This window comes from Bombyx mori, chromosome 3, assembly GCF_030269925.1.
Source record: "Bombyx mori chromosome 3, ASM3026992v2".
Taxonomy (NCBI): Eukaryota; Metazoa; Arthropoda; class Insecta; order Lepidoptera; family Bombycidae; genus Bombyx; species Bombyx mori.
The window spans coordinates 7,182,248-7,190,431 of record NC_085109.1 but is presented as its reverse complement, the minus strand read 5'-3'; the positions used below and the strand labels follow the sequence as shown (position 1 = coordinate 7,190,431).

At 36.2% G+C, this 8,184-nt stretch overlaps 1 long non-coding RNA gene across 1 annotated transcript; it reads right to left on the bottom strand.

Annotated features, from left to right (window-relative positions):
• Positions 1–2,354: 2,354 nt before the first annotated feature.
• LOC101738184 (uncharacterized) lies at positions 2,355–3,900 on the bottom strand. Its single transcript, XR_009976468.1, has 2 exons — positions 3,848–3,900; positions 2,355–3,738 (listed from the first exon to the last, which is right to left on the bottom strand). It is a non-coding gene; the product is annotated as an uncharacterized LOC101738184 (long non-coding RNA).
• Positions 3,901–8,184: the final 4,284 nt, after the last annotated feature.

The window sequence follows — 8,184 nt, the reverse complement described above, 5'->3', positions numbered from 1 at the left end:
AATGGACTGATGTGTATCGACATGTTTATATATTATGGTGAAGCAGCAATCGACGTGTTTATGAATAATACTGTTGCTTAGGGACGTCACTAACTTGCTTTTTTTCTAGAAACGAATAGAAAAATAATCATCAAGTACATTACTTCAAATACAGGATTATACTGAAGGTTGTTTTTGTTTTTGGTTAAATAGAATAACGTCGCTCGATACTTTAAGGCACCACTTGAAGTATCAGGTAAAAAACTGTAGTCTAAGAGTAAAACAAAATTTGCATTTGCATGAAATCTAGTGTCACCGCGCCTAGTTCCACCGTGAAGCAGTAATGCATTTTGTTTTGTAGGATGGAACAGCCTTTGTATCACCATAAAACTGAGAATGAAAACTCATGCATTAAGGTAGGTGCGGGATTAAGTTTCTTTAATTAGGGATTAAGTTTAGTTCGTCTATCCATCGTAGCAATAAAAACCACACAAGTAAACCATAATAAAAACCACACAAGTAAGGACAGTAAAAATCGCAGTATAGGTATGGTGAAAATGATCATAAAAAATGACATAGCGATCTCGTGCGTAACAGACGGGGTCCCGTGTAGCTAGGTAGTAGTATGGTAGTCTCTCGTTTTTACTAAAAAAGAACTTAATGAAAGAACTAGTGTATTTAATAGACAGCTAGGAAAAGCTGAAAATGAAAATGAAAAATCGCACGAAAAGCCGCGATATCAAAAAAATCGATGTCTTTAAAATGTGGGTGTGGCGGAGGATGCTACGAATACCGTGGACTCATATGAGAAATAAAGAGTCCATTCTAAGGGAGCTAAATATCCGAAAAAGGCTCTCTTCCATCTGCCGGGAACGTGTTATGAGCTTATTCGGACACATCATGCGCTCTCCCAGACATGAATTAGAGAAGCTCATAATTGCGGGGCGCATAGAGGGCAAGCGCGCCGTGGGCAGAACACCAGCCGGATGGTCAGATCTGGCAAGAGAAGCACTTGGTGGTAGTCTGTACCATGCGGTCCATGCCACCCATGATCGAACACAGTGGAAGAACGTCACATGTCGTCGCAATCCTCAATAGTGAGGAAATTTTCACGCGGGATAACAGTGACTTTCCTATGAATGCGTCACACACGCTCGAGATAATGAAAACGTGATTCGTGCCGATTCTGCTATTTCAAAATAAATATACCTAATTGTGCAATCAACGCTATTTGCAAACCTAAGTCTTCGTCTAATAATAACGTAGCCGAGACATCCTGTAGCGACTTAGATAATAATATAAATGCAGACGCGTGGGTTTCGTTCTGGGAGATTGTCACCCCTCTTATACAATGCCTGAGTACCTAGTCGAAAGAATAATAGGTACTAAATAGGATTGTAAGATAAGTCGTGACACGTGTAGAACACTTCTTTGAGGCTTAGATGTCTTTTTACGAAGGTTCTTACCGTTTAAATGTTTACTTAGATGCTAAAGAAATATCTTTAAATACTAAAAGACTTCGAATTTTGTTTGAATTTTCTTTTAGCGGTCACGATTCGATCTCGCTAAGAAAGCTATGCTCCTCGAAATAAAAACTCTCTAAAGTAATTACTATTGAAATGTATATTTTAGACAAAAAAATAGCCAAGAATAGCTGAGTATTTCGCAAAACCACTTCGCCTTTAATTCAATTTGCTTTTGCTAAAGTTCCTTCAGGAAGGCTTCGTTATTTAGTTTCAACTGAGCAAGTTTTTTTTGTACAATAAACATGGACGGGAAAATAAAATAAGTAATAAATAAGTAGTATGAGTAAATAAAAGTAAATTCGTTTAGTTTGTAATATTGTATTTTTTTTAATTAATGAGGAATTTGAGTTTTTGTTAAAACTAAATTTAGGTTTTAGTAAGAATGTATGTAATGTATGGACTTGGCTTCGATCCGTGATCGGTAATTTTGTGTGTTGATTAAAATAATCTGTTACCTGCTTTTCTTGGTAGTAACTATATATAATTTGATATCCACTTATTTTTCTTTTCTTGCGCCCTGTGTTTCGTTTAGCGATTGAAGTGATAATGGTAAAATAGTGTTTATGATTTGGTTCTAAAGATTGTCTTTTTGGCATGATCTGTTTAAGGTTTGAATTTGTTTTGTGAAAGCTGTACGTGTTTGTAATAAAAGAAATTAATACAAAATTATCGAATCAAGTATTTCTTGTCAAAACGTTAATTGCTTATTACTTTAGATGACAGACGAGTAGGTACATGTCCTACTTTGGATTGAGTGGTTACAATCAATAGACATTGGCGTATGAATCCCGCTATTCGCCTTGAAACATGGATCCGTAGTTTCCATAGATTTAAAAAAAATAACTGTAATTTAAATCTATTAAATTTATTCCAGTAATTTCGTTGGGGTAATTACAACAAAGTAACAATATTATTGTGTGGTCCTTGTTACGTTTGCAAAGATGACAAGTTAATAGGACCTTAAATTGAATGAATGAACGAATGATTTGAATGTATGATTTATTTTATTTCAGACAACAACAAGTCCATATGTGTACATAGTATCATTGATGTAAAATTAACAAAACCAACCAAATAAAAAAGATACATTTATTAAAAAAATTTATCAGTTGAATACATTTCAAATATTCTAATAATATCTAACTTTAGCGTCCCAATACATTTTTTAAAATTTATTGTACGTGCGTAAAAACATTGAAGAATTCCCCAGAGTCTGCGATTTGCATAATGTGAACACTAGGAACAAACATAGGCTTGCGTTGCCGGCGGCTCGAATTAAGCAAATAAGCAACTCTTTTAGGGGGCTGGATGTACAACTTTTCAACAAGATCCCACAAAATGTTCAATTACTACTTGTTCATAGATTTAAGAAAACTGTCAAGGAACGTTTGTGCAACAAGGCATATTATAAAATTAAGGATTATTTACTAGATGGCACTACGTGGGAATGAGGCGTTCGCTCCTGGCCTTTTTATTTTTCATTATTATTATTATAATTTTTTAACTGTATTTTTTTACTTGTTTTTTCGTTTATTGTAAATATTTTTACTTATTTAAAAAATTTTTTTTTGAGAAAATACAAAAAAAAAGCCCGCTGAGTTTGTTTCGCCGGTTCTTCTCAGGACTGTGGCTTTTTTAGGAACCGGTGGCAGAGTTAGCATTGTTATTTATATTTTGACATTCAACAAGTGTGTTATACTGACATCTAAGTTAAAATAAATGATTTTGAATTTGAATTGAATTTGAATTCCATTCAACTGATACTTACTTCGAACCAACCGTTATTATTATTATTTAGTCCGCAAGTGAACCACGGTACAATGGTTCAAGTACCGACAGTCATAACGGTCTGTTAATGATAGATATTTTAAAAATCCTGATAAACCCATTTTAAAATAGACGCCTTGTGCCCTTCAAACATACACAGCTGCTTAAATTTTTGTATTTATTGAGCGCATTCATCACTGGGTGTGGATTTGCACAGGCCGCGGTTGCAGTGAGGACGACGATTATCTCTGCAGGATATAAGAAGGCCGCCGATCGGATTGCAGAACATTCGGGTGTTGCAGTCGTGGCATGAAAAAATCGGCGTTTCGGTTAGATTACAAGACGTCCAGCTGACGACATTATACGTATCGTCTTCATCATTTACATATTCGATTGGTTTAGGAACTATTTTATTGTTTGTTTCTGGATATTCTTCCGCTAAAGACAAGGCGCCCACAGCAACGCACTGAAATATTAAAACGTTTTTATTAGAACTAGAGGTCCGCAGTAGTCGAAATTCGACTATAATCAATTGGAATTGCAAGTTTGTACACTATTATGATTGTATTTTATACTTCTATAATCACAAATTTCGCCAAGGCTACACTATAAAAAAATATTAATAAAGACAAACAATATTTAATCTATTCTCAATTTGACCACAGACGTCAAGAACAAAAAGTTCGACAATAAATAGTATGCATGCGTGTTTGCGTCAAATATAATAATATGGTATGTAGTGTGTGTAATGTTTTCTTTATTGATTTAATGTATCTTTTACGCATTATTTTAAAAAAATATTAGCATTGTGCACTTCTTCTCTATATCCTTTATAAGTGTGGAAAATTTCATACTCCTCCGTCCGCGCAATTTTCGTCAAAAGGGATACAAAGTTTTTGCTTCACGTATTAATATATAGATTTATCTAAGAAAATATCCCGAATCGTACTGTAGATACCTACTAACGTACTAAATATTTGTTAGTTTTTAGCTCATCCACAGTCAAAACTCATAGTCATCATGGTGATATTTATTAATAATACAAACTGAATGCCAGTACCGATTTTGGTGTTTGAGGTCAATCCCCTTAATTGTATTGTAAGATCGACTGTCTTGCTCTTCAAACCGGAATACATTTCTGTTTCGTGACAGAAATAAAACATTGATACCAATTCGTATACATATATGTAATATGTATGTATTCAGCCTAATTATTTTAGCTAGTGCACTTCAAAATTCGTAAGTAATAATTCGTCGTGGCCTAAAGGATAAGACGTCCGGTGCATTATTCGTGTTGAGCGATGCACCGGTGTTCGAATCTCAGGCGGGTATCAATTTTTCTAATGAAATACGTACTCAACAAATGTTCACGATTGACTCCCACGGTGAAGGAATAACATCGTGTATCAAAAAGAATAAACCCGCAAATTATAATTTGCGGGTTTGTGTTACTGGTCGTAGGACCTCTTGTGAGTCCCCGCGGGTAGGTACCACCACCCTGCCTATTTCTGCCGTCAAGCAGTAATGCGTTTTGGTTTGAAGGGTGGGGCAGCCGTTGTGACTATACTTGAGACCTTAGAACTTATATCACAAGGTGTGTGGCGCATTTACGTCGTAGATGTCTATGGGCTCCAGTAACCACTTAACACCAGGTGGGCTGTGAGCTTGTCCACCCATCTAAGCAATAAAAAATAAAAACTCAAATATTTTTTGTATTAATAATTGGTAATTATACTCCATAGATTTGAACGTTGGCACAGTCAATTCACTCGCAGGCCTGGCGACTTTTCCATGGGAACGAGTAAGTATAAATGTATTTTTAATAAAAATCATAAGCAAAATTGAAACTGTTTAGTATGGAGTAATACTATCGATTATCTATACATATAAAAATGAATTACTGTTCGTTAGTCTCGCTAAAACTCGAGAAGGGCTGGACCGATTTGGCTAATTTTGGTCTTGACTTATTTGTGGAAGTCCAGAGAAGGTTTAAAAGTAGATAAATATGTAAATGCTCGGAATTAAATAAAAATAACAATTTTGTTTTTCCTTTGGTGTGTCCCCCGTCTGACGGATCCCTTTTGTTTGTTTTAAGTTTATTTTATACCAAAGTTTAGGTCTTTTATTTATCGATTGAGGCACTACGAAGTCTGCCGGGTCAGCTAGTCGTAAATAAAATGCACAAATAATAATTAAACTATCGAAAAATTACTGTTTAAAACTTACAAATGCCAGAACCGCAACAAAAGTCTTCGTAATCATGTTTAATGATACTTATTGATGTTATTGGAACTGAATTATTCCCTTTATATACAAACTTTAAGTGGTTTAATCATCTTATCATTGCAAAAGCACTCAGCCGTGTTTGTGGTATCATCTAAATAAACATAAATTTAATGACCACATCAATTCTAAAAAATTTAAATCTAATGTGAGTCTGTGTGTTGTTTCTACAAAATAGGATATTAATATATCTAAAGCGCTGTTACCGTTACAGTCTGTTGATCTAAGCAGACAGAATTTTCACTTTGATGAAACTATTCGAGAGATTTTCAATTTGTAGCATAAAAGCTAAATACTTTAGCAAAGAAGCTAAATCATTTTATACTAACATTATATGGGTAATAGTTTGGGATGTTAAGCGAGAAGGCCATAGTTTTGACAAAGTTGCCGAATCGTAATCATATCATAAAAAACTGAAGAATCCAATAGAATAACCAGAAGTAAAGATATAATAAATAATAACGATTCAAAAATAGATTCGTATACTTTAAACCAGCCTTTCCCAAAGTGGGCGATAACGCCACCTTGTGGGCGCTGCAGGCCTTAAGAGGGGCAGTAAGAGACCTAGAAAACAAAAAAGGGAGCGTTGTGTAGAAGCTTGTGAGGCGATTTGTAATTTCATCTATGAGGACTCTTACACCGGTCACTCACATGCGCACGAATACGCAAACCCACAAGTGTAGGACGACATTTGTGAATGATTATGCAAAGTTTTCGCTGCATTCGTGGTTTTCCAAGCTGTGTCGGTTTTTTTACAGACATCAAAGCGCGCGAACCTCGAACCTTCGCGTAGTCTCCCACACATTCGCTTGCCCAGTTGCGCCGACGATTGCGAAGGTAACGGACGTATCGCCATTTTCATAGTTCGTGACGTCTACTGTGTAGCATATCTTCATCAAAAGAAGTCCCATAAAAACAGCATGGCTGTTAATGATGTCTGGGAAAGAATTCAAAACTCTTTTTCTTTTCAGTGTTCTATTGACGAATTAAAAAGGTGGAGAAATTCGTGAGACATTCGTAAACAAGTGTAGGAGGAAGCGCAAACGGGTTCGCAAATTGAGTGTGCGAACCCATTTGCACAGCCGCTAGGTTTGCGAATGAATGTTTGACGGCCCTTCACATGCGCGCAAACATTCGTACAATGTACGAATATTTGCGCGCATGTCAGTGGCCGGCACTAGACACCGACTGAGCTCTCGCTATAGTGGTTTTTAAGTAGGTGAAAAAATGGGGGTGCTAAAAAATAATTTATTCTCAAAGTGGGCAGTAGACTAAATAAGTTTGGGAATTCCTGCTTTAAACTGTATAATTCTTAATAAAACGGATTAAGCTTCCTTCAATCAGATATCAAGATAAAGTGCGATATAATAAATCCTCTTATCGTGGCCGTCGGTAACTACATACCCGAATCTGCTGACCAAACGTTAAAAAGTCGCCGTCGCACAAAACGCATGTCACTTCGGATCCTAACCATCCACTATCGGTGCTTTTAGGCATTCCAAGCAACGGTCACCGTTCTCGTCGAACCCGTTGAATACGACGAAGAGTTCGTTGTCAAAATTAACCCACAGACACAGTTCACACTTTCTCGCTGGATCACGCTTTCTCACTGGGTCGCGATTCCGATCCGGAGGTAGATTCGATGAAGTCCTTGCTAAAGCTAGCATTAGCAAGGTCGGCAGGCTGAGCCCCACGAGCTCGCCTATATGTCCGGTGAAGCTAGGATAGCCCCTCAAGGCTATAGGTAGGCAAATAACAACAAGGAAAAAGGCTTGATGAGCCGTTGTTGGTCACGAGGTGGCGAAATACCTTAAGTGCAGTACAAAAAGCATAAGCAGCAAAAAAAAAAAATCTTATTCTTTTTGAATTTTCACGACAAGAATCACATCACATCTTTTCCGTTTTTATTTTTGCGAGCGATTCCATACGGAAAAGTTATTGAAGTTTAGTTTGAAATCTTACACAAGGAAAGCAATGCGCAATTTCTAGTGGAAAATAAAGTTACTCGAAGAGCATTTTCCTGTATAGGATAGTCGATAACGTGTGTTTTATTGTTTGTATACGAGAATTTTTCTATTCGTGCCCGTGTTGAGAGAGACAATAGCATGGCTTTATCGGTTTCCCGAGGGATTTCATTGTACTTTCGAGTGAATAAATTCATTTTTGTAGCGTCATTTGTGTTTCGTAACTCTAAATGATCCTCTGGAGTAAATCTAAATGATCCTACCTGAAAGAATTCTTGTAGTAGTGTAGAATGTCTTTTAAGAGCTATGTTTCTTTGCGTTACGGACATATAACAATAATATATCATACTATAACCCTATGGTAAGAATGGTCAGGCAGTATAATGATTTGGCTAAATGTCACGGTGATCTTGATATCTTTGAACCTAGACTCAGGGGATTTGTCAGATGTGTGAAGGATATCCTATTTAACAATGGCTAGTTATCAATATTTGTAATTTCAATTGTTTTCAATAGCCAAAGCTATGTACATTCAAATGGATTTGCTGAGTGCACATGTTATTTAGATTGCAATCCAGATTAGATCTAGGTACTACTTGTACGATTTAGCTAATATGTACTGTAATGATTGTAATTTGTTTTATGCACCAATAAAAAATAAATAA